Source organism: Meleagris gallopavo, chromosome 16 (genome assembly GCF_000146605.3).
Source record: "Meleagris gallopavo isolate NT-WF06-2002-E0010 breed Aviagen turkey brand Nicholas breeding stock chromosome 16, Turkey_5.1, whole genome shotgun sequence".
Classification (NCBI taxonomy): domain Eukaryota; kingdom Metazoa; phylum Chordata; class Aves; order Galliformes; family Phasianidae; genus Meleagris; species Meleagris gallopavo.
The window spans coordinates 14,442,263-14,469,334 of NC_015026.2; positions in this window are offsets into that span (position 1 = coordinate 14,442,263).

Consider the following 27,072-nt stretch of genomic DNA (forward strand, 5'->3'; position numbering starts at 1 on the left):
CAAGTACAACACCCGCACTGGGCCTTGCTCAACCTTGTTAAGTTCACAGGGAGCCACTTCTCAAGATTGTCCAAAAAAGCAGCACCTGGCCCCAAGTAGCCACTGTGTTACAGCAAAGGATGAAGCATCTGTCAGAGCAGTTAAGCAAATTATGAAGAAATTCAAACCAGTGTTCAAGACAACATCTTCAGCATAAATTCCTTCTACTGAATTTTGCAGCTGAACCCTAAAATCTATCATGTTTTAGAAGAACTTATAGAAATCTTATTCCTGAAGTATCTGTTGCTTTCTGAAGCAAAAGGTTTAGTGTCCCAAACCCAAGTGCTGGCTGTATTTACCACCTCGTGTCAGGTGTGCTCACTGCAGCCAGGATTTCCTTGCCAGAAGTGATTCAGAGAAGTAAGAGCAATATGAGAAGATAGCCATAAGCAAATTATTTTAAAAGCAAGGAGCACAACAGGTCTGTGACTAATTAAGAGCATTTACTGATGGTCTTTCAACAGCCCTTTGGGTTGGTGTAGGTTTTCAGATGAACACTGTAGGGCATAGGATGCACAGACAAGCTACACAAATGTGATTATGGAACAATGCAGGTCAAGGACAGTGTATTCGCTGTATTTAACAGGGATAATGATGATTTTATCAGTTACTTACACCAGCTAACATGAATGTTAACTGCTGATCCTAAAGAGCCCAGCACAAACACAGCAAAGACCAAAACCAGAACCCCTCTTCTCCACCAGTGTTACCACAGGACCAGACACAGTGGCTTACTAGCCAGAATGTCTATCATAAAAAGCAGAACCAGCTTTCATTTTAAGGGGTAACAGAACAGCCAGAAAGTTGCAATGCTTTTCCAAGTTAAGATGAAATACTCCCTGGAAGGGTGCACGTACGTTATGTGCTTAAATATGAAGAGGCTGTTAGCCTAAAGGATGAATCGCATGAATTCCACAAGTTGGCAGAAGATTTACAGAGAGGCAAAGCTGCCAATTTACAGAGATCACCTCCTGAGGCATTCAGTCTACAGCAGTTATAATTTCTGAAATCATGTGTGGGAGTGCTATCAGAAGGAACTGTCACTGGGAGAAAAGAAACAAAACATAAGAAATTATATCTGAATATCCAGGTCTGCTGGTGGTAGATGTCTCTGGTGGTCATTCTGGAAGAAATGATGGTACTCAAAACGTTACAGTAAATGCTGATAAAACAGCAACAAGATACAAATCTTTCACCTTCTGAGGGCCGTGGTACAGCTGACAGTGTTATATGATATAATCCCCCCTTCTTCTTCTTCAAAGGGGAGCTGAGCACAACAGAATCTCATGCTGGCTTTTGGAGGAGAGCCATGGTGAGCCTGGTGGGCTGTGAAGACCCTTGCTAAGGTCAGAGCAGTTTTTGCAGAATGTCACTTTGCAGCCGCAACCATTTTCACTTCCCAATTTCTTTCCAGTAACCTTCATGAGCAGCACACAGTAGAGCACAGATTGGTTTCAAAAGATAAAACATCAGCAGAGCCCAGAGAGACACACCGCTGCTGCTCACAAACAGAAGCAGATTCTGCTGTTCCAGTTCAAGCAGTTCCTGCCTTTGGCCCACAGTTGACCCAGGGCAGGAAACAGATCCCTGCAAGCCTGCGGCCACATACTACCTTGCACTTGTGGATAGAGAACACTAAAGGACTGAACTGAACCTTTTGCTGGCTGGCAATGAATACAGGTTTTCCAGGAGCAAATGATTCTCCCTCCAACTGTTCCTTAGGCAAATACAGCAAAAGCCCTACCTAAGTTTTGTTAGCCCCCTCAGCTGAGCAGAAAAGCCCATAATTAAGGTATCTGCAAATCTTTGGAGCTGCATATGAAGAGGCAAGTACCCTATCAACATTAAGTACTCAGAGAAGCTCAGCTATCAGAGGCACACAGTATGTTCCCAGGCATCTTATACATCAGATTTCTGCAGGCTCTAAGAGAGGAAATTTATGTTTAACTTCTCATTTCCCCTATCTGCCCTTCAGTATAGTCTGCTGGTTGGTAAATGGGTAATACAGCCAGGGGAATGGCCACTGTCAGCTTCAGTCAAATTACCCAGGAAAAACAGTCTGCATTTTCCTGAGAGGAAAACTATGCCCTCTGATCTGAGGTGGGAGAAAATCTGGAATGATAGATTCGTCTCAGTCAGGTGCTCCAGGGACACCTCTCTTACACGAACCTAGATGTGCCCCTGGGAGAATGAGGGGGCACAGATGGAGTAGCTGTAGGCAAACAGATATGATCACTAGTAGCTGTTAGAGATAGGTTTTCTGGCTCAGTATGAACTCCCAAGGAGGCTGAATTACATGGCATGAATAGTTACAAGCAACATTATCAGAAACAACTCCCATCAAACTGTAATGGTGGTATTCTTAGACAAGCAGGGGGCTTTTCTCCCTCCCCTTCCTGTATCACCTCAGGTTGCAATTCTACAATTTAACAGATGGTGCCTGGAGAAGTAGCAGTTTTCACTTAACGCAGTCCCTGACAATTCCTGACGTGTTCTCATTAAGAACATGCTTATATTTACAGTGGGATGGGAAGCCCTTCATCTGCCTGGTTAACGCACTACGGAGACCTGTAACAATCAGAAAAATCAATGCAGTGGAATGATGATACAGGAGGTGAAGACAAAGGGACTAGAGCAAAGGAAAGGTATTACAAAGGAAAAATGCTCACCCATCTCTGAACATCTCAGCTCCCAAGGGAAAACTCCACCAAGGAGGGATCTCTAGAAAGAAATCCTACCCCAGCAGCAGTCAGTCCTTAAATGGAGTCTAAGAGAAGTGCAGCCAGGCTCCAACCCTTCCAGTCACACAGCTGAATTGCCTTCACCTGTGCTGCCAGGGCTGACCAGGTCCTTTCCCCAGGTCTCAATCAGTGGTTCAGACTGGGACTCAACAGTTACCGTACAAGACCTTTCTCAATCAAGGCTGCACTCTTTCTTGTTCAAATCTCATTCCCATAGGGGATTTTCCATTACCAGCCTGTTAGCAGTGGTATGCATCAAAATAATATGATGTCTTTGCCCAGATGGGCTCATGTGGGCTCTGTCAACATATCCTGTGGCTTTTTGTGGACTTAAGCATTGCAGTCACAAGAGGAGATGTTACTCTGCTGCCATATATATGCATCTTCAGGTAGGATGCAAAATAGGAAGCACTGACTCAGATCAACAAGAAGAAACAACAATTTCCATGTTCAGCTTGGACAGCAGGAGTGTTCATTTAGAGCTCTTGTACACTTTGTGTACATCTACAAACCAAACCAAGCACACTGCAGAGATGTCTGAACTAGCAGATATCGCTCAAGGGCCAAAGCCAGAAGGTAAATAACTACACTAGAATGGTGCTTTGTCCAAAATTATCAAGCCCTGCTTATTGCTAGCAGATTTACTTTACCACAGGGATCATTTCCAGCTTGAGCCAATAGAGGTGAGCAAATATTTTCCTTCTGCAATGCTTTGGAAAATCCTGTAGATCTGCTGAAAAAGAAAGTTTCCCAACTCAGGGGTCCGTCAAGTAGAGGTATGCAGATCACTCTCAGCAGAAGAGGATCACACTGAGCTGTTTGCCCCAAGTGCTGCAGCAAAACCTTCAGGGTTACAGAAGAGGGAGGTTTGGGCTGAGCAACTGAAAAGTCCTAAAGTTCAGATGCAGGCTTGTTCAGTGAATGCCTCTAAGTCCGGCCAGCACAGGGATGTGCTTTCAGTCAGTTTTCAATTTGCTCTCATACTCTGGAAACTCGAGGCCTCATGGAATGAACAAACAAACAAAAAACTCACAACAAAAACCGGTTGTTGGGGCAATAGCAAGCATGGATACAGGTTGGGTGGAGAATGGCTTAAAATCAGCCCTGAGGAGGAGGATCTGGGGGTGTCAGAGGATGAAAGACTCAACATGAATCAGCAATGTGTGCTTGCAGCCCAGAAGGTCAAATATATCCTGAGCTGCCCAAAGAGAAGTGTGACCAGCAGGGAGAGGGAGGTGATTCCGTCCCTCTGCTCTGCTCTCATGAGCATCATCCCCGCCTGGAGTACTGCGTCCAGTTCTGGACAATAAGGACATAGAGCTGTTGGAGCAGGTCCAGAAGAGAGCACTCAGATGATCAGAAGGATGAAGCACCTTCCCCGTGAGGAAAGGCTGAGAGAGCTGGGGCTCTTTATCCTGGAGAAAAGAAGGCTCTGAGGGGACCTTATCACCCTTCCAGGACCTGAAGAGGCCTACAGGAAAGCTGGGGAGGGACTGTTTATAAGGGTATGACAACAGGATGAGTTGAAATGTTTTAAACTGGAAGAGGGTAGTTTTAGACAAGATACCAGGAAGAAATTCTTTAATGTGAGTGTGGTGAGACACTGGCACAGTGAGGCTGTGGATGCTCCCTCCCTGGAAGCACTAAAGGCCAGCTGGATGGGGCTGTGAGCAACCTGGGCTATGGGAGGTGTCCCTGCATACAGCAGGGGGTTGGGACAAGATGGTCTTAAAGGTCCTTTCTAACCCAAACTGTTCTGTGACTCTATGATTCTATGACTAACCTAAATTATGATGGCTGATCTTTGCTGGCCCATGGGCAGTAGTACTGAGCCAGTAAGTGACAAATCACAGCTGCACATGACGTGCTTTTTCTGCCTTCTAACCTAGGCAGAGACACCATCAGCAGCTTCCTAAGGCCATAGACAGCAGCTGACATCAGGAGACTGGGAAAACAATTAGTTGGGAGCTTGAAGGAAAACTGCAGCTGTGTTTTGGTGCAAACCTGTTGACATACATTCTTCAGCCAGCTGTGATCCAACTCTAGAAATATACACGTTCATTGTTTTATATGTGAGAGTCAAGGGCAGGAAGGTTAAGCTTAATTTTTGCTCTGGATCGCATCTGCACTCTGTTACTGATGCAGAATACATTTACAGGGAAATCTCGATGATATTGCAAGTAGCTCCTTTATACCACTGTAATTCACAGAGGAGGAGGAGGATCATCTGTAAAGGAGTCAGCCAGGGACAAAGTATTTTTCAGTAAGTAGTTATGGAAAATGCACTGTAGCTTGGGATGGGAAAAAAAATAACACCCTCCAGAAGTGCGAATCTGTGCTCCGGTTCCTGCTGCCTTTCCTGCCTCATTCCCAAGGCACACAGCAGCCAGGCTGGCAGTCCTGCCTCTTCCAACCAGAAAATAAGCCCCCAGGTAAGAAGTCACAGCGGTGCAACTGAGTACACTGTCATAATCAATTCCTCCCACCCCCTGTGTTGACTTCTTGACTTGATTCATTTAGTGCCTATGACTGTTGCAGCAGAATTACTGTGTGTATTCTCTTTCGATCTAAACACCTCAACATAATGGTGAGTTTAGACTACTTGGTGGGAGAAGAAAAAAAGAATAGCGAATAATTTCATTCTTACGAAAGAATCTATTTGCTGGAGAAGAGAGCTGGAAAATTACTGCTGTCTTACTGTTCTGTTTGAATAATTTTCTGTAGGAGAATTTTAAATGCCTTTGTGTCTGTAAGGGGCAGCTTCTCCTTTTCTCAGATGGGTATTATGGTACGAGGCACTGATACAATTTGGAAGATGTACTATTGACTGTCGTGAAATGATACTGAAAATGATGAAATCAATTTAATTCTCTAATGGGCCAAAGAAAGGAGGGAAAACTTTATGTGTGTTGTTTGACCTGCCTTATGAGAGGCTGAGAATCCTGTTCTGAGTAATCAGAAGATGGATCTCATATTTTACAATTTTGTTGTTTTGGGGTTTTTGTTTTGGTTTGGTTTTGATTCAGAAGCTGAAGAGGGAAGAACTGAATTACAATTTCTAATTCTAGATCCTTCCACTATCCCTCAGAATGAGCAGAGAACACAGCTTCTGTTCCAAACCCTTAAGTGCTTCAAGCCTTCAGATAACCTAGTGGTCATCAAAACCTTCCTGGTTGGATTAGGAGGATGGCTTGCTGGGTATAGGACTATGATTCAGGAGATTTGCATTCAGTTCACACTGTCACTACAGGTTTCTTCAGCAGATCATTTAACTTCATTAGGGCTTTCTCTGCTCTAGGCATCTTCTAGTCATTTACACTGTCAATTCCCCATGAACAGGCCGACATAATACTGTGTGCTCCTAACAGCTAACAGAGTGCAGAACTGGGCAAGGCTGGGCTCCCCTGCAGTATTGCATTACAAACAGGAAGATATCAGGCACACTCCTCTCAGCCAGTGCACCCTGACTGAGCATTGCTCCCACTGTTTCATGGGCTGAACAAGCAGTGAGATTCTCTGAAAGAAACATCAGGCTTGCAGCTTTAGGAATCTTTTTTTTTGCATGAATCCATGCAAAGGAAAAGCCCAGGACCTGATGCAACCTCACTGGTTCAGATCTGCCTCCCCTCTATCCATCAAATGCTCCCTTTATTACAAGCCTCCAGGACAAACAATGCCTCAACATTTTTGATTAAATGCTTTTCAAGCTCAAAGGCCCTAGCAAGCAAGCAGGTTTGGTCTGTGATATTGCACTAATATGACAAGAATGATTGATTGAAGCAAACCTTTTCCCCTTTCACTCCACAGCTACTTCCACAAGTATTTTGATTCTGGCAAGAAGTATGACATTATTGATTTGCTTCTGCACTGCTTGGTCTGGAGCCTCATCTGCAAAAGCATTATTCTTTATTGCTTCAATAATTTCACTGAGTGCAGAGAACTCCATTGTATTTTTTTTTACTTAGCGTTTAGTGATTCTTTAAATTTTTTATGTGCTCTGAAGCTGAAAATCAGCCATTTGCAGAAATGCACTGGAAAGCAACCAGAAATCCAGATGTCTCCGTAGATGTGGGACCACTTATACTTGCTGATCCAGAGTTCCAACTGGGACACTGATAGCACACTGCCTTTACGTAAAATTGTAAGGAGAAATGGGCAGGGAAGGGTTCTGAACTTGGGACAGCACCACATCCTGTGCCCAAATGGCTTCTGGTCAGCAGGAGAATAGCGGCAGATGCACAGCAAGGGGTCTGTAAAAACATGCTCACTTTTACCTTTTGTCCTTCCAGAGCCCTCTATTTCAGGTGCTGTTGAACACAAAGGAAATTCCAGACCATTGGAGGATCAAAGGGTACATTGTGCATGTGTGTTTTGAGATTTACAATTCTGGATCTGCCCATGTAGCCTGTGAATATGTGGGAGACACACTCAGAATCCAGGATTTGCTCTTTGACACAATATTGTGCTTAGTTGCCTCCTTTGATCTCTTACATTGAGCTAAAATGTCTCACGAGAAGAAAAGACTGTAACTGATGCACTGATAGCAGAAGGTGCCAAAAAGGGCATCACTTGTTCAGTTAGATAGAGTAGCTCAGGACAAGAGTGCCATACAAACCCGCCTGAACACATCTGCTCTTTGAGAGTTGAATTTGTGTGTCAGCTACATGTTGTAATGGAGCTTACAGTTTACAGCCTGGGGGCCAAAACGATTACAGTAAGACAGAGAACCTCCCACTCTCATTAGAGATGTGAATGAGCTGTGATCTTTGCATCAGGTAACATTTTTCAGTTTCCAGGACACTGCAGTGTATAGAGTTATTTAGCAGCCTGAAAAGGTCACATCTACTTTCTTCCCACCGCTGTTTACAGAGCACAGTAGGCATCAAATACAAGAGGTCATGTAGTTTCATTCTGGAGACTTCAGGGCAAATGAGGATTTAGAAAAAACACGCTTGCAAAATAACACAACTGTGAATGGGGCGAGCAGACAGCCAACACATCCTCTTCCATTGGTCTTCAGGGGAACACTGACAATTTTCTGCATCTGAAGAAGAATTAGACTCAAGCCTTGAATATGGAGCTGAGAACAAATCCCTAAACTAAGATTTCATCCTACACAACACCTGCCCGGAAGCCACTTTGTACCTCAGTGTGACCTCAGAAATTAACAATCTCATATGAAATGTCAGGCAATGGGTTTGTAAATTCTAAACCCCAAAGCTTCTCTTTATTAAGATGCTAGCTTGTCTATTTTGGTCAGCAAAGGGTTTTCTTAAGAGAAGTTTCTTATCACCCTGAGATATTGCACTATGACACTTTAAAGATGTACAGGCCTATAACAGATTGTCTGGTAATTTTCCCATGCAGAAGATATATGTCAGTGTTTAGAGGAAGGAGAACACTATAAAAAGTGCAATGCTGGAAGCATATATCGAACTCCTTTTCATGTTTTATCTCTCTCTTTCTCTCCAAGCAGTTGAATGATCTGATATAACACAGCTGATCTGTTCCAGTCATCGCTACCCTGCAATGCGTGGGTGGAGGCAGAATGTAGTTTTGATAACCAACCTTACTCACATCTGGGAATATTTCATTAACTGCCTCCTTCCCTATTTCAAATATAAGAGAATTTTTCCAAGCCATGGAAATTCCATTCCAAATCCGCAAGCAAGCAACTGTCCCATGAAGGTAAAGAGTTGATCCTGCTCGAGTGTGCAAAGCCAGGGCTGCCAATATAGCTATGCTCCCCCAGAGCAGCTCTGCTGAACCTCTGATTACAAACACATCCATAGATGTGTTCAGGGCACTGCCATGGGCAAAGTTCATTTGTCTGAGTGAGAACTGAATCACAGAGTCATAGGATGGCCAGGGTTGGAAGGGACCTCAAGAATCATGAATCTCCAACCCCTCTGCTACAGGCAGGGCCACCAACCTCCCCATTTCATAGCAGCCCAGGCTGCCCAGGGCCCCATCCAACCTGGCCTTGAACACCTCCAGAGATGGATGGGGCATCCACAGCCTCTCTGGGCAGCTGTTCCAGCACCTCACTGGATCAAACCCACTGAAGTCCATGGAACTCTCTCTCTCTACATCAGTCAAAAATTCTGCTCAAAATTAATCTTGCCATGCCTTCAAAGATTGTTCCAGGGATTTTAAGTATATTTCTTTGGTTGTGCATTTGTCGACCTTATTTAAGAGACTTTTCAGTAGTTCTAATGTGCACATCTGTTCCATGCAACAACAGGGCAATTACAAAAGCAATTAAAATGATACTCCAGCATTTAGAACTGACATTCTTGCAGGTGACATCTGTTCTTCCACTCTGCCAATTCCACAGCAAGCTTCATAGCACACCACAGGGAAGGTCACAAGTCACTGTAGTTACTTCTATGATGAATAAAGTGTCACAGAGCCATGCCCGGGCAGAGGGCAGGCCCATCTTACCTGAAGCAGTGCAAGCTCCACGCAGTGCCCTCACACAGCACTTCCCTGCTGCTGGAAGCAGAACGCATGCCCTTTCTTCCAGACACGTTTGCAACACACAGTGTCCTTCCAGACACCACTGGGAGAAATTGAAAGTGAGGAGGGAGGTCAGGACGTTATTTTTGTCTTGTTTGTACTTTTATGATTTTAGCCTAAGCCTTTAGCTTAAGGAGTACAGTTCTTATTTCAGAGAAATTGGGACCAGTTTTAAACTTAACAGAACAAACAAACAACGCCAAAAAAAACACTATTCTTTTTCAGCATATAATGCAAACCCCGCTGATACCTGCAGGATATTAGCTGCCATCCTGCAGGACATCAGCCAAACCTGGACTATTGCCTGCAGTTTCACAATATCTTGTAGAAGACCACAAACTAACAAGGTGGGATGTGCTCTGGATCGCAGTTGCTCTTCACTTCAGTAGCCTATTGACACCTGCACTGTTTTATACCCTCTCTTCTGATCTTAAACAATAGCAGACAATGCAATTGTGGTATGTGGCTTCCTCATCTCCAGTTCTGATTTATTGTATTGAACTATGAACTTTAAGACCATCTCTCTGCTGAATGTTCAAATATTTTTCTGTTGGGTGAGCTCAGGCTTTTAATTTTATACAAAAAGCAGGTCAGGACCTTAGCCCATAGTGAATTAAGTCATTGTAAGGGGTGTTTCTCTAGAAAGTTAAGGCAAATTAGTAAGTAACCAGGTATACTTTCTATGCAATACTAAACATTTCCTGCTCTCATCATTGCAGTAATAACACCACTGTTATGTAAGTAAGCTTTCTGGGCTGCATTAAAAAAGGGGTGGCCAGCAGGGAGAGGGAGGTGATTGTCCCCCTCTACTCAGCTCTTGTGAGGCTCCATCTGCAGTGCTGCGTTGGGCTGGGGCTCCCAGCACAAGAAAGATGCAGAGCTCTTGGAATGAGTCTAGAGGAGGGCTGCTAAGTTGATCAGACGGCTGGAGCGCCTCTCCTATGGGGAAAGGTGGAGGGAACTGGGATTGTTTAGCTTGGAGAAGAGAAGGGTCTGGGGAGACCTCATTGTGGCCTTCCAGTACTTGAAGGGAGTGTATAAACAGGAGGGGGAATGGCTGTGAGGGTGGGTCGTGATAGGACAAGGGGAATGGTTTTAAACTGAGACAGGGGAGGTTTAGGTTGGATATTAGAAAGAAGTTTTTCACCCAGAGGGTGGTGAAGCACTGGAACAGTTTTGCCCAAGGAGGCTGTGGATGCCCCATCCCTGCAGGCATTCAAGGCCAGGCTGGATGTGGCTCTGGGCAGCCTGGGCTGCTGGTTGGTGACCTGCACACAGCAGGGGTTGGGACTGGATGAGCGTTGTGCTCCTTTTCAACACAGGCCATTCTATGATTCTATGATTCTATGATTCTATGATTCTATGATTCTATGATACTATGATTCTATGATTCTATGATCTGAGAAGAGTAGCAGTTAAGATAGATATGCTGGAAAATAGTCTTTGGTACCAAGAATATAATGAGATATTCTAGAATATTTATCTGAGCACTGATGGAGCTGTAGGCATCCCTGTTCATTGCAGGGGAGTTGGACAAGATGGCCTTCAAAGGTCTTTTCCAACTCAAACGGTTTTATGATAAATAGGTTAGGTTAGTGTCACAGCTGATCTACTGAAGTCTGACTTTGTCTGTGTTTGTGAAGGTTTATAAATGCCCTGAGTGATCAGACCCATTTGTATGCAAAATTTGGATTTTACTTTCAGAGATTAGTGCTGATTCACAGTTAGCACAATTTCGATGTTTCTATCTTAGAAATTTTTTTAAATTCAAGAGCACTGGAGAAGCAGTCAGAGAAGAAATACATGAAAAGGACTATGAATTAATAAAGATTCCATTCCTGACAGAAACTGAGCATCTGCTAATCACACAGATCCAGCTCCTGTTGGAAAGAAAAAATAAAAAATACAAAAGTCTAATCCTAAATCAGTGGAATTACAGGCACTAGATCCATTCATGATTGAACCTTTGAGATCTAACAAGATAATAAAGATGTTCAGATATACTGCTCTAAGCATCTTTTTCACACAAGTCTTAACATCAGTATAGTATTGCCACTATGGAGTTTGGCACTTCAGAGAAAGCAAGAGCTGCCTGCAAGCAGCAGACTGAATCATGCCCAGTTTTAATGAATGACTCAGGATATTCTATAGCATCCCATCAGTATGATAATAACTGTTAAACACAGCTGTTTTCATAACAATTTATTTCCTTGATAAGGCGAGTTAAGGTAAGTTTTCAGCGCTGTTCTCAGTGATTTAACTCTGTGCCTCATTAGGAGTCACTTTCATCGACACCGTTCATGTTGCTTGAAATTCCCTGTTGCTTGAGCCTTCCCTTGTCTCACCTCTCTGCAGTTTATATCAACAAATCCCTTGCAAAGTCGTCTTTGTGCTTGAATGCTGTAATAAGGATACCCTTCAAAACTGGGGACTCAAGTCATTATATGGACTCTGACACTGCACGTATATCTCTTCCCTCCTCCTATCTATAGAAGTAGCACAACACCCCTTATGGAAGAAGATACCACGAACCTACACATGAATGGGTAGTTTAAGGAGACACACTTTGTTTTAGTATAGATGATTCACTGAAAAATTGACCTTTGTTGCAATATATATATTTCTACACATATGGGAACTACAATACTCCATGCAAGAATTTTCTTTGGGCTGTGGCAAAGACCAGGTTCCCAAAGACAATTTAGGATTCAAAAGGCACAAGTGTGAAAGCTTACTTTTCAAAGGGTGAGTGGTTCTTAAACATTATACCTGTTCCTTCTGGTGCTTAATGAGTCAGATTCTTCAGTGTAGAGGTGGATGTGCAGGCTGACTGGTGCTCCACATCAAAGCACTGTGCTAATTGTGCTGGTAGTGTGGTGCTAATGTTGAAGTATATTGGTAGTTTTTAGAGCCATTTTCGTTCATCCAAAATTTCCAGCAAGTATGGAAGACAAATTCAATATCACTGAGTCTACTTGATGTGCTAGCAGGACAGGTCTTGGCTTACGCGCAGAGTATGGGAGCAGTTATTTCTCCAAATACTTTTACCTTGAAAAATTCTGCCCTGGGCAGGCAGCCTTTGCTTGCAACATGCAACTCATATCAGGAGACAGAAACATGATGCAGCTTTAGGATGATCTTGTTGGCCACTGTTGCCCACTCATCCTTTCACTCTCCCTGTTTTGTATAAAGACCATCTCTTATTTAACAGTTTCTTGATAACCTCTTGGTATATTCCAGGGTGAGATCAAAACCAAAACCAAGACAGATATACATGCCATTACTAATTGGTAATTAAAAAGATTGACCACTTAAAGCTAGCACCAGATCTACCATGACTAAAACAGTACAGGAGGGTAATTAATAGCAAACTACATCATTATTAAAACACTAATGCAGCGCAATCTTGTGGAATACTGAAATCCCTTGAAGGTTAGAAGAATTTAAAAGCCAACTGATATGACTAAAGCATCATTCATTGAATGGGGCTGCAGATATGAATTAAGCTGAAATTTTCTTCTTCATTACTTTAATATATGGAACTAATTAATTATTTTGCAGCAAAGTATTCTGTAATCACAACAAGAAGGACAAAAGCATGCCATCTGGTCAAAAGAGAAGGTAACAGTAAAGATGGCCAGTTAACATGGCCAGGTTGACAATTTAAAGAAGCTTTTACTATCCTTCCTTTGTTAATCAACTCTGTCTACAAATTAATCTGTAATTAATGCCATGAGCACTACAAATGTAAGTTCAAATCATGCAAGAAGTTGAATCAAATCACTGCTCTGTGAAGCTTAGAAAAATCTCACCTGAATCACAAAGTGAAGATAAAGTACTAAAATGTCAGTAGGACTGGGAGATTTTGTTCTCTGCAAAATTAAATAACTGTAGGCTTCAATTAATTTTAAGTGACTAAGTTGGGCCTGTTTCAGTACAATTCTGCCTTTCTGTCTGTACCCCTGTACTTAGCTATTTCAAGAAGGCCATAAAACATGTCCAAAGCAGGAGGAGGAGCAGCAGCTAGCTGGGAAGTCAGTGCTTGCAGTAAGTAATCAGAATTCTGGAAAGAAAAAAAGAAAATATGTAAAAAATTTCCAGTGCAACAAATCTATTCTTACTGTAGACTGAATTATTTCCACCTCCTCTTTTCTACACACACACATCTATCCTGCTCAGACTGAAGCTTTCATTTCAGAGGACTGTTATCTCTCAGGGGCAGAAGGGATGCTCAGGCTTGCACAGGAGCTGCGAGACAGTGAGCTGGGGATGGTATGTTAGCCCTGGTATCCATGAACACTTGTCTACAAGGAAGCTACAGCTGGAAGCCAATACTTCGGTAATGGCATGGAGGCATTGCAGCCAGCTTTTACTGCTATTGCTACCTGCTACATCTTCCCACTTGTCAAGACTGGTTTTTTATAGGCAAAAATTCTTCATTCCACTGACAAGATCAGCATTAGTCTCTTGCTCTCAGGGTCCATTCCATGTCCACAGCAGCTAGAAAAGGGTATTTTCTCTTAGCTTTCAGGAGCACAAATAACATGGTGAAGGAATCAAATGATCATCTACACAGCAAAAATGAGAGAAAGTGTTTTCTCAACTTGAAGCCATAGTTATGTTATTTATCATGACATGACCAACACCCTGATATGTCTTAAGTTACTAACTATAAGTTGAAGAAAAGCAGCAGAAGCCAGGATTCACATCAAAATTGCCATCTATAGTTTTGCACAAATTCTTGCTATCAGTGAACAGCATGAAGCACGTATACAAGTACTTATGGAATCAGAACCTAAAGCGTTTCAGAAACAGAATGCAGCATCCACTGAGTTAATGACATATCACACAATGTGGAAACGACCTTATTTTAAAATGACCTTATTTTCTATCAGCATCATATGAACAGATACATGTATTTATAAAGTGAGAGCAAAGCAGAATCATCAGTTTATGTGTAAGTTTAGTAGCATTGCAGTATATCACCAAGTCCATGTTCCCATCAAATTCAACATACCACATTTTAGGTTGGCATTTAATACAGATATTTGTAGCCTGCAGGAATAATAAATGAAACTAATTAAGTTTAATAATTCAAGAGAACCTGGCATGCCTGATTGCTACATAAATGCTAATTATCTTTCTCCTCTTCCAATACATGTCCCCCTCCCCCCACAATAAATACTTATTCTGGAAACATCAAACAAGTACATTGAGGAAAAAAATCACTATGGAAAAAAAAATAAATCACTATGGAAAGGGAATCACTATGGCAACCCCCTTTTGACACACAAAACACCCTAGGTTAGGTTTGCAACTGATGCAAACTTGGTTAAAATCCTATAGACTTTGAAAGAATAACCTCTGCTTTTATGAAGAAACAGGTCAGTTATGAAGGAGATTTATTTTTCTTATATGTCTGTCCTCCCATCGGAAATAAAACCTTGGACATGTTGCTGGATCCAAGTGAAGAGCTACAGCACAACAGTGACTTCAACTGTTGAGGTATCTTTACTATTCGGTTCACAATAGAGTCATAGAATCACTGGGGCTGGAAAAGACCTCTAAGATTGTCCAGTCCAACCATACACCCATCACCAATATGGCCCAGGAAGCCAACTCCATCAGTACAACATCTAAATGTTCCTTGAACACCTCCAGGGTTGATGTCTCTCACTCCCCTCCCTGTGCAGCCCATTGCAGTGCCTGACAACTCTCAGAGAAGCAGTATTTATTTCCTAAAGTCAACTTGAGTCTCCCATGGCACAACTTGAGGCCATTCCCTCTAGTCCTATTGCTAGTCTTCACAGACATCTTTAATGAAGATCTACTTCCTCTACCTCTTACTCAGAACATTAAAAACATGAGTATTTGTAGAAAACTACCCTCTTCTTCCCCCACATTTTCCAGCCAGAGCTATTAGCAAAACATGAGTACAAATAACTATTAAAAACATTTGATGGATGCACAACGTATAATTACAATTAGAACTGAGAGGAGGTCTTATCATCAGAAGCACTATACTCACAAGGGAAAACAAAGGTGAAGATTTTGTCCTGGTTGAAAGTCATTGGCTGTGAAGCACTTCAGACCAGCAGCTGTCTGTGCAAGAAGCAGTATGCAGAGTGCTTGTTACTTAAAATTAAGAAAAGAGCAAATCGCAGCTGCACCCATTCATTTTGTTCCAAAATCCACTCCAAGCCAATGCTCTTTTGCCAAGGTGAAAAGCGAAGGAAAATACTCTAACTGATGAATAATTTCCTTTGCAGTACAGAAAAAATCTTTTGAGCCAGAGCGTGACTGAGATTACCTTGCTAACTAAAGAAGAGCACTTTGTACAGGTTTTTAATTAGCTCGCCTAAAGCTCGTTCTTCCTTCCTTATTTATGATTCTTCTTCTCCACAGTGTAATTACCACCACTATAACACACATAGGAACACACATGCAAACACAGGTGTACAAGGAGAACAACATGCCAGTGAGGAGCAGAGACATCTCCCCTTGCACAGGTGCTCGTACCTAATGGTTAAAAAAGCCTCAGCATGCACAGACATCAGCTTTGCTCTTTTTTCAGACCTCTCTTTTCCAGAGTCATCTATAGGATGGTGAGGCTGCCCATTGTAACCATTAATCACTGCATTTCTCATTACCTATATCCTATTTATGTACATATTTTGGTGGAAGCTCTTCCAGAGGAGGCACCAAGTGCACTGGGCCAGGAACAGCAGGGATACATCTCAGCAGCATCACTAAAACCACCATTTTTCTTGTGCACATTTACCAGATACCTCATAGAAGAACACTGAACGAGTCTGACTCCCATATTCACATTTAAAACTACTGCAGAAGGTAGAACTCACAAACACACAATGCTGCACACGGAGAGGGCTGCATAGAGGTTAATTATTTACATGTTTAGATGAGCTGCCTTTGCCCAGTATGTCCTACATCTGCTCATTTAGTATGGTTATTGAGGAGATTGAGGTACACTGGCAAACACCAGGACTTGTGCTAGTCCTCACAGAGGACTGGATGGGGGCAGCACTGGGGAGCAGGCTGGGGAACAGGTGCTGTGCCATACAAGAGAGTCATAGAGGCTGAGCAGCTCAGCTCCATTATCATTACTTTCAGGCAAAGATGACTACTGATACAGGCAAGTAGAATGCAAGTCTGCATGCCAGAAACATTTATTCGCCATGCTAAAGGTTTGCTTGTTTTGTGTTCAATTGTTGAAAGCACTGCTTATCCCAGAACTTGCAAAGGCTCTTCACCCAATACTCAGTTCTGGATGAATCTGTGGGACAGGCATTGCCATTTTACACATTTCACTTCTCTGTAGTTCTGTTGTGCAGATCTCTTCCTTTTCCTCAGCTTTGCCCAGAGAGAGCATTTAAGGCCAGTAGTTACACATGCACAGCACATCTTCCTTCTATTGTGTGCTATGCTTTGTCAAATTTTAATAAGCCTCTGAAACAACAACAAAACAAAACAACCCAAAAACCGAGCATTCCTGTTCAGTTGCATTTGGGTGTAATGAAGATTTCTTTCTTTTCTAGTAGAAGTTGAATTAATTCACTGTCGCGCTCTGCCTATGCAGATATAGTGGTACCTCCATTCCAGCACAGGGAAAAAAAACAATTTGTGGCATCACTGAATTGCATGGTAGCTGCCCTCAAAGTTCTGCTGACTTAACAACACCTCTGTACCCAGACTGCTCAAGAATAACATCTCCAACCAGTGAGCCCATCATCCAATCTCACAGACAACTGTACTTTTAAAAAAATGCTTGTTAGTTTCAGGAATTACTTTCCTCCTTAAGATAGCACTAATCATAAAAAACAAAACAAAAAAAAACCAACACCAATAACAACAAAAAAACTGTGATGCTAGGCCAGAGAAAAAGGAAAAAAAGGGGGAAAAAAAGGACAATCACATTTGTTTCTTGCTTTTTAAAGCACAGAAATGTAAGGAGAGAGGAAGCAGGAAGGCTGGCTATGTGACTAACTTATGGTAGCTTGCTGGTAGGAATGAACAGTCTGACTTTCTGCTCCTCTGAAGGAGGAAGAAAGGACATTGCTAAGGACCATCTCTGCAGCAGGGATGCAAGGAAATAACTTACGCTAAGGAGCCCCAAGAAACAAGTGGCTTCATGGAATGGGATGTGCTGCCCAAGGAGGTGTTGAATCACCCTCCTTGAAGATGTTAAAAAAACACATACATGTAGTAGGGAAACATTAGTGGTAGGTAAGCGGTTGGACTGGATGGTCTTGGAGGTCTTTTCCAACCTTGGTGATTCCACGATTCTATGATAGGTACAACGAAAATATATTTTTAGTGGCTTTTCTGCCACATGTGCACCCCAATCCACATTCACAGTCAGCACTCTCAGGCTCTAAGTATCAACAACTGAAGTAATCACTCGAGGAGCAACAGGCAGAGGACAAAAGAGGGCAGGCTTGTGCTTGCTCCACTACATAGTTCCCTCTTTTGTCTGTATCAGTGTTCCTAGATAAATTGCCTCTGAGATTGGATAGCGTGTCTGTCAGTGCAGATGGTCAGTAACAGGACAACGTACCGTTTCCAAGAAATGGCTGCTTGAAATCTCCACAGCTCACTCAAGAGAGCTTTCTCCCAGATTTCTGTGATACAGCTCCCACATGATTCTTGTTCACATTTTGGTTACTTGCCTTCTGTGAAACTGAGGCTTTCATTGCTACAATGAGGTGAATCTCACTGCAGACCATTTCTACTGGGAATTACTCAGCAGAAGTTTAGATTCTCAATAGAATCACACTACTCAGATTTTCCTTTGCTAATTCCACAGTACCAGGAGCCCTCAGCCTTTTTGTGGCAGTTTGCCTCACCTGCCTGGAGGATCCTCAAACATTCCAATTTTGCATTTCTATAAAACTGGTATTTAAGTCTTCAAAATATTTCATCTCCCCAGAACATGAAATCTGTTGGCAAGACAGCAACAAGAAGCTTCTCTTACTTAAGCCTAAAAGGCAAGAACATAAATTCTTGTTACAGATACTTAAAACCATATTGCAGGCACACTTCAAAGGAACAGAAAGGAATACAATTAACACAGAATTGCATGATTCATAGAGACACTTTCTATTTTGTTTTGCTCATGAAAGGCCCCAGTCTAGAGTTTGGGATGAGCAGTGAATATTTCCTTCCTCGCTGAGCCAGCTCATACAGAAACTTGCATGTGCCTGTATGCACCCAGCTGGTGCAGGAAAGGTGCACTGTCACTGGACAAGTGACACACAGTATGTTCTTGCCTGCAAGCATTCAGTCAGTGCTTGCAGGGCTCTTGGCAATTTTTATAATTGCAGTTAGCTGATTTGCATGTTGTGCTTCAAGCTCTGGAGATAAAAGCAGAAGTTACCTGCAGCTTTGAATGCTCTTGGAAACACTGCGTATAGTGGTAGGGGAGGTAGATGAAACAGTTCTGTGACAACAGAATAGAGGAAAGAAAGTTCCCTCCATTAGTACTGAAGGTTCAGTTGCATATATCAATGGCTAATTTGAACAACTGTTACTTCACTTAGGGCAATACATTTGTATAGGGAAGAAAAATTATACCACTGTGTCTATATAAATGTCTATTGCCTTCTCATTGCATAAACAAGTGCCTTTAAAATATATATTGGTGAATTCAAATTAGGCATAAGGAATATAGATATTCTCTGCCAGCCAACAATAATGGGGCAGACTCCATTAGTGTTACTGATATGTTTTGATAATCTTCAGTGGGGCTACTGTATGAAGCATGTGCTAAGAACAAGGCTGCCCAGAATCTCACCCACTGTTAATTTTTTACCCATTACATTATAGAATCATAGAATGATAGAATGGCCTGGGTTGCAATGCTCATCCAGTCCCAACCCCCTGCTGTGTGCAGGTCGCCAACCAGCAGCCCAGGCCGCCCAGAGCCACATCCAGCCTGGCCTTGGATGCCTGCAGGGATGGGGCATCCACAGCCTCCTTGGGCCTTGGACTGTTCCAGTGCATCACCACCCTCTGGGGGAAAAACTTCCTCCTTGTATCCAACCTAAACCTCCCCTGTCTCAATTTAAAACCATTCCCCCTTGTCCTATTGCCATCTACCCTCTTAAACAGTCATTCCCCCTCCTGTTTATATGCTCCCTTCAAATATTGGAAGGCCACAATGAGGTCTCTCCTTGAGACCTCACATGTGAGGGACTATCCTTTAAACTGCCAGAGGCGTATTCAAAAACAGAAACATATGTGTAGCTATGGGCATGATCCTGCCAAATACTGGCATACAGCTTTCGCTCCCTATTCAGCACATATCCTCTGTCATATCTGCTAAAATGTAAGTTAAGGACTTCTTTTTCTCAAAGGTAGTCAGAATTAAAGGCCATTCTTTGAATAGATGCTCCTGTTCAGTACATCAGTTAAGTGAGAGTTGTAATATTTAACAAAAAATGCATGCTATTACGTATTTACTCACAAAAATAAATAAATAAATAAATAAAAAATCCTTGAATATCTCTTCTTGCAAATTTTAATCACTTACTCAATGTCAAGACTTTAATTAGGCTGCGCCTAGGAAGTGAACAAGTCATTAGTAATGCAGTCATAGACCAAAACTCTATTAGGAAAATGATACTTCCATTTCAGTAGACAGACATCAGTATAGTTAATCTGATTCTTATATTCTAATTGAGAAAAAGATACTGCAGTGGGTTTACTAACTCGATGATTGTTCAGAGCTGTAACTTGTACATGTACAATACAGTAAAATTGCACAGCAATGCTAAGGAGAAAGCCTGCTATGTTTACAGTAAAGAAAATGTGATATTATTTCATTTTTGCTACTATGAAATTTCTGTCAGAAAAAGTTCTTCCTTAACTTGCACCCAGTGCAGATGCAGCAAGCATTGCTTAGTTTTATTTGAGAGTGCACTGAGGCAACTTCTAGAGCAGTGAGCCTGCAGTACTGAAACACTGAACAAGCAGATGAATCATAATAATAACTGCTTTCAGTAATTGCACAGAAAGCTGACAGGCAGAGAACTGGACTAATTGAATGCATACACTAGTCTGTAGTATCTAACAATAAGGCTGCCAAGAATACAAATAATGCTGTTCCCCTAGGTATTTAGAACTGCTATCCTCTTACACCTTTTCATTCTCACTTCTGCAGACTTCAGGGTCCAAGTTGAGTAGCAGAGAATTCAAGTAACGTACATCATCATAATCAAGAAAGATGGCAAGCAAGGAAATCACTGATGAGAAATAGAAAAATGCCATTACATTCAAGTTATTATGTGAATGGCCAGAAAACAGATTTTAAACACTAAGTGTTAAAAGCAAAATTAGAGCTAGAGATCAAAAGAAGACAGTGGATAGATTTTTAGGACTTGAAAAGAGTTTACTTGTGCTTGAATTGAAACAAAGGTTTTTCCATTTATACTAGTAATGGAACACTGGTCTAGCCTCTGGGCAATGTAGGAGAGCAAGGCACATCAGAGCTGAAGTGCAAGATGTGAAAGTTTAATGTTCAGCCTTAGAAGTGAAATGTTTTTATCTGAGGAGACTATTGTCAACAGTTTTGTATTAGAAGTTGTCTTCTAAGAAGCTACTATATAAAAATGCATGCAGAAGATTTTCTCTACTTAAACTTTGCCTTGACAGGAAGCAATGCTGTGTGCTGTTAATAAAAAAGCACGAAAGTCGTAAAGCCAACAGCTCCTACAGCATACTTATGCATTTCAATGCCTTTTATATTTTCAACAATGCCAAAATAATCAACTGATGCTCCTATGAAACTTAAGAAGAGCTACTGAGTCTTCTACTGTAAAACTGGAAGTACAACCTGTAAGAACACATCTCTGCTTTATGCATTCAGAAATATGGACTAGTTCAGTTGCAAGTTTAATACATGTGGTTGAAGAGGTCTGTGCATCTCTCAAACAGAGGACATAGCCTCTGTGAAGATTCTAGCTCTTCCGTCTCAAGAAAATGTACCTTAATTGTTTTGGAGTAGTCTAGTAATGTTCACTATTTTAAAGAGAACTGTGTGTAAAATGTGGTGGTAGAAGTGCAGACAATAGACAACATGGTGCAGTGAACTTCATGGTTGATGGAGATGATAATTTTTAGGAATGCTAAATTTCACAAGCATCAGTGCTCTGCTCTGTGACATTGACGCTAGCTGGAACAGTGAACTAGCTCTTGCAAAAGATGACAAAGAAGGTTAAATCAAGTTTGTCATATCCATTTTATCTGACTCTGGGACAGAAGTTGCTCGTACTCAGCTCTGCTATTCAGGAATGATTCTGAACATAAAACACCAGAAGAAAATGATAATGTCTCCTTATTCAAGGACCATCTTAACTCTCAAAACAGACTTATGAAGTCCCACACCCTATTTCTGCTTCCTGTCTCTGATAAGAACACACCAAATGTGGTATCAGCACCTGAGCTAAGATACACCCAAGGTCACACTTTTCTCTCAAGTGTCATCCATCACATTCCTCCTCTTTAGAATAGTATTTGACCGAGCTGAATTGCATGATAACAGAGATATTGGATTTTTTAATTATCAATCCCCTTTTCTATCATAAAGACCTGCAGAAACACTGTATTGCAACCCCCCTTCTCCACAAGCTACTCCAATTTTAGCTTCTTGTTTTAGCCCAGCTAAGCCCAGGAAATAAAATAGGAGATAAATAATACTACCTTCAAATGTGAAGATAATGAAGACACACACTTGAAAGAGGGAAAGCCCTGGGGGCAACTACCAGCAACCCTCACCACAGCATGTGAGCAGGCATCACCCCTGGACGTCATGAGAAGGATCCAAGCACAGACAGAAACCCTCTGGAGAGCATGTCTCAGTGGGAGCTTGCTAACTTGCTGCAATGCTTTCTCTTTGCTTTTCTCTTGCATCACATAAGCAACAGAGGAGAAAATTACTGGCACAGGATGCTGACTTCAGGGCTGATGCCCTGTGAAGACTGGAGGAGCTCATGTACAGCACTCACCTGTTGCAAGGCAGTACATGAGTGACACTGTGGATGCCCACAAACACCAGAACAAGGCTGCCAGGCAGGCAGCACCACCTGAGCCCAGCAGGGCCTAGCTCTTCTGAGACACCACAACCACCGCAGCTCTGCTCCCCACTCAGCCACCCTTGCCTCAGCCCTGGCCTGCACCATGGCTGCATCTGGCCCAGTGTGTAGCCCTGCTCAGCTGCGGCCTGCAGCTGTGGTCCTGGTGAGGAGGTGTTTTGGGTCAGTACAAGCACCTGCTGTTCTGCTCTCTGCCTGGTGTTTTCTTTGCATCCTCCCTTCAGTCCCTTAATGGGTTCACTCATCCTTCTTGGCAGATTTCCTTCACTCTGTTGGCACATTTCTGATTTTAAGAAGTCCAGAAAAAAGCAACAAACTGAAAGGAATTAAGAGTAAGACCAGCAAAGCAAAGAACCTAGCCAGTCTGTCCTAAAGGTGAAAACAAAGAAAACAACAAAGTCAAAAACCACCACCAAATATACATATAAATAGTATATTCCATTTAATTACCCAAGTTCCAGCTTGAGTCAGAAAGATCTCCGCCTCCTATCACGGAATCATGGAATCATAGAATCTTTTGAGTTGGAAGGGACCCTTAAAGGCCATCTAGTCCAACTCCTGTGCAGCTACAGCTCCATCAGGTGTTCAGAACACAGTCCAATCTGACATGGAATGTCTGCAGGGACAGGGCACCCACCGCCTGTCCAGGCAACCTGTGCCAGTGCTCACCACCCTTACTGTAAAATACTTCTTCATTATACCCAATCTAAATATCCCCTCATTTAGTTTGAAACTATTTTCCCTTGTCTTATCACAACAAATCCTGCTAAAGAATCTGTTTCCTTCTCCTTAAAGTCCTTTTAGATACTGGAAGGCTCTCCTTGGAGCCTTCTCTTCTCCATGCTGCACAGCCCCAGATCTCTCAGCCTTTCCCATCGGAGATGTGTTTCTTCCCTGCATCATTTTGTAGCCCGGACTCCAACAGGTCCACATCTCTCCTGCACTGAGGACTCCACATTCGGATGCAGTGCTCCAGGGGAGGTCTCACCATTGCAGAGCAGAGGGGCAGATCCCCTCCCTCACCCTGCTGACAACACTACTTTGCATGCAGCCACAAATACGGTTGGCCTTCTGGGCTGCAAAGGCTCCTCACCTGCTCCTTATGGACTTGCATTCTGCAAAAGGTATGCTGACTGCAAAAACTAATGGCAGCAGCATGCAGCCAACCCTTCCAGCGTACCTGGAGGAATGATGGTGTTCTGCCCTTGAAAACTCTATCACAGAAATGTCCCATTTGTTCTATAGGAGACAGCAATAAATCAGTGACGTACTCAGTACAGATCTTGGACCAACTGTAATTTTACTGACATGCATGAAGTTACATCAGAATTGATTCACCCCACTATGTTGGACTTCTGCTCATTGCTTACATTCCTTTCGCCCTTCAAAAGGGAGTACACAGCCATCACACAAGGACAGATTCATTACTTGTTCACAGTCAAGTCCCAGAATGTGCTTCCACAGTTGGGCAGAGCTGGCATAGATGCCCAGGCTCATGTGGTGTTCGGGAGGCCGATGAGGGTCACCCTCACCCCTGGCATGTACTGTACAAGTCTTCAGCGTGCAGAGAAAGGCAGACAGCCATTCCAGAGTCTGCATGTGAAAGAGATGTAAGGAAATACCCTCCAGATCATACGTAGGACTCCTTTATCCCATGCAGTAGGAACTGGAGACCCAAAGAACCCAAATTACTTTGGTGGGAAACAGACACTTAAACAAAAAGGGGAAAGTGAGGGAGGAGACTGACTTTCCAAAATCTCTTTTCTTTGTGGTAGTAAGGCAGCATACTCATGGCATCTTCTGATCAGTGGGACATTTAGCAGTAAGCACTTTCAGTTTCATCAATATTTGCAAGAGATAGAAGAAAACTTCACTCCTTTTTGAGTACCACTCAAAAATGAAAAGCTGGTGAGGCTGCCAATTGCATAACCTGAGCCATCTTTTCAGTGAAGAGGATGCATTCGTGCTTCACAGGATGGAAATTCAGTTTTATTCAAATGGTTTGATTTGATGACTTCACTGTTTAATGCCTGTAGTTGCTGTGTTCATTCAGAAGCAATAACTGAAAGGGAGGTTGCTCAAATTAATTCTCCTAACTAATTTTTCTATCTCTTGGTTAACATGACAATGAGGCCATGTCAAGGATAGGGTTGATGCATATTGCACTAAAGACAACATATGCTTACACTGCATGACAGAGCCCAAAGCTGAAATATTGGACAGACCACCAGTAGGTTCTCACAGAGCAATGGGTGCAGCAGATCTGACATAGAAGTTGTATGGCCATATTTGTGCTGAATTACATCCAGATTAGTACAACCTGCCTCCCGATTTACTAAATGTACTTGTCCTTTTACCAAGTCATATACAGCCATACTCTTTCCCAGCCTAAAAGAGCTTTTGTACAACTGTCTGGGTCACCCAGAGACAGCACATTTCTCTCCCTGATCAACATGAGTTTGTGGGCTATTTCTGAGTGCCTTAGATTACAAAGCCCATGGGACAGGGACAGTCCTCTGCTCACAAGTCTGGGAGGTACCTTCCATTTTGTGGCCTCAAGAAAGGAACAAGAATGCACGAGTTCCTTCAGTTTGAATAATGACAGCTTTTCCTTTTGCAAAAGGAAATCAGAGCAGAGAAACTGCTACTCTTACAGAAACTGAAAGAGAGAAAAACTATCAAAAATATCAATATTTTGTATACAAAGGAAAAACAGTGCTGAGTTTATTAGCCAAGATGCACACAAGCTTAAAAATGTATCAGACTAGACCTGGAAATGTGTTCAGAGTCAAGAACTCCGAGTTAATTTATTATGCAGTAGATTTCCATCTCCACTGAGCTTAATGGGATTTGTTATTCTGTTAAATGGTCTTTTCCCTCAGAGCACCTTGTTTCATTAGACTGTAACAGAGGTGTGCATGAATGAGGTGTGTAAACACAATACAGCCACACACCAGCTGCCCCTTTATATTGTGCACTGCGCTAATTGCTCTTACAGATTGCAGATACACACGTACTGTACTTCATGCACAGGAGGGCATGCATGCACCACAGTCGTGGAGGCAAGAGGATGCAGGGGGACTTCTTTTTGTCAAGGAGAAACTGCAGAAAATGTCACAGGTCCCTTGAGAGGGGTTCTGACATGCTAATAGTCTACAGTGTGTTTAGTGTTCAAACTGGGAACTAGTTTGCTTGTGCAGGCAGCGTGGACAACACATTCTCCATGAGAAAGTAAGCATTTTGGGATGAGACCTCGTGCATCAGCACAGGCTGACTTGTGAAAGGAGCTCTGCAGAGCAAGAGCTGTGTATCCTGGTGAACAACAGGTCAGCCATGAGCCACCAGTGTGCCCTTGTGGCCAAGAAGAACACTGAAGAGAGCATGGACAGCAGGGTGAGGGAGGTCCTTCTGCTCCTCTATTCCAACCTGGTGAGGCCACATCCAGAGTACTGTGTCCAGTTATGGGCTCCTTAGTTCAAAAAAGACAAGAGAGTCCAGCAAAGGCTGCAGAGATGGTGGGAGCCTGGAGAACCTCCCAGATAAGGAAATCTGGGGCTGTTCAGCCTGGAGGAGACTGAGAGGGGACTGAGATACCTCCCTTTTGGAGGGAATCAAGTGGATGGGGCCAGGCTCTTTTTAGTGGCTTCCCGTGACAGGACAAGGGGTAATGGGCACAGACTGGAACATAGGAAGTTCCATATGAACACAAGAAATAACTTCTTTACTTTGAGGACGGCACAGCCCTGGAACAAACTGCCTGGAGGAGTGATGGAGTCTCCTCTGGAGGTACTCAAAACCCACCTGGATGTGTTCTGGTGCAACCTGCTCTAAGGAACCTGCTTTAGAGGGGTTGGACTGGGGGATCTCCAGAAGTCCCTTCCAACCCCTAGGGTTCTGTGATTCTGTGTTATGCCAGATGTATACAGAACAGCCCATAGTTAAAAGCCCTGTGGCGATTCATAGCAGTGTCAAGTGGGCCCAACAAAATCACGTCCCCAGAACTCTCTCTGTCTCTTGCAAAGTGTCTAAAATTTAAATGTCAATACTTATGAAGAAAAAAAAACACAAAACCCACAAATAAGAAGAAAGACCACGCTTCATTTCACAGAGGTGAAATCAAGGCAATCAAAGCACATGACCCTGGCGACAAATCCAAGAGTAAACCCAAGGTCTACTTGTTCCTTCAGCACCTGAATGAAGCTCTTTTTATTACAGTCCCCAAAGGATCCTCCTACTCCAGGTGACCAATCAACACACGCTGTTCTTCTCGTGCCCGTGATGAGAAAAGAGATCCTCCCTCTCCAGCACTAATTGGAAAATGAATTTTCTGTTAACTTTCATTTTAACTGAGAGTTCTTTGCCATTTTGAGCAGCAAGTTGAGCATAAATGCTATAACCCTTATTCAGGCAATACATCTATTAAGTAGACATCTTGCATTTTTTCATGATAGAATCTTATACTACACAACTGACTGACCTTGATATTCCCACTACTTACAATAATTTCATGTTCATACAATATTATCATGTTTTCCAAGGGAAATTTATAAGCAATTTCAGCAGGTATTAGACATTGTCAGGGGAAGTCCATTTATGGTGGAAAGCAAAATAAGACCCACAGAACTGTCAAGGAAAACAAGAAAGGCAATGTCTAAATTCCTGAA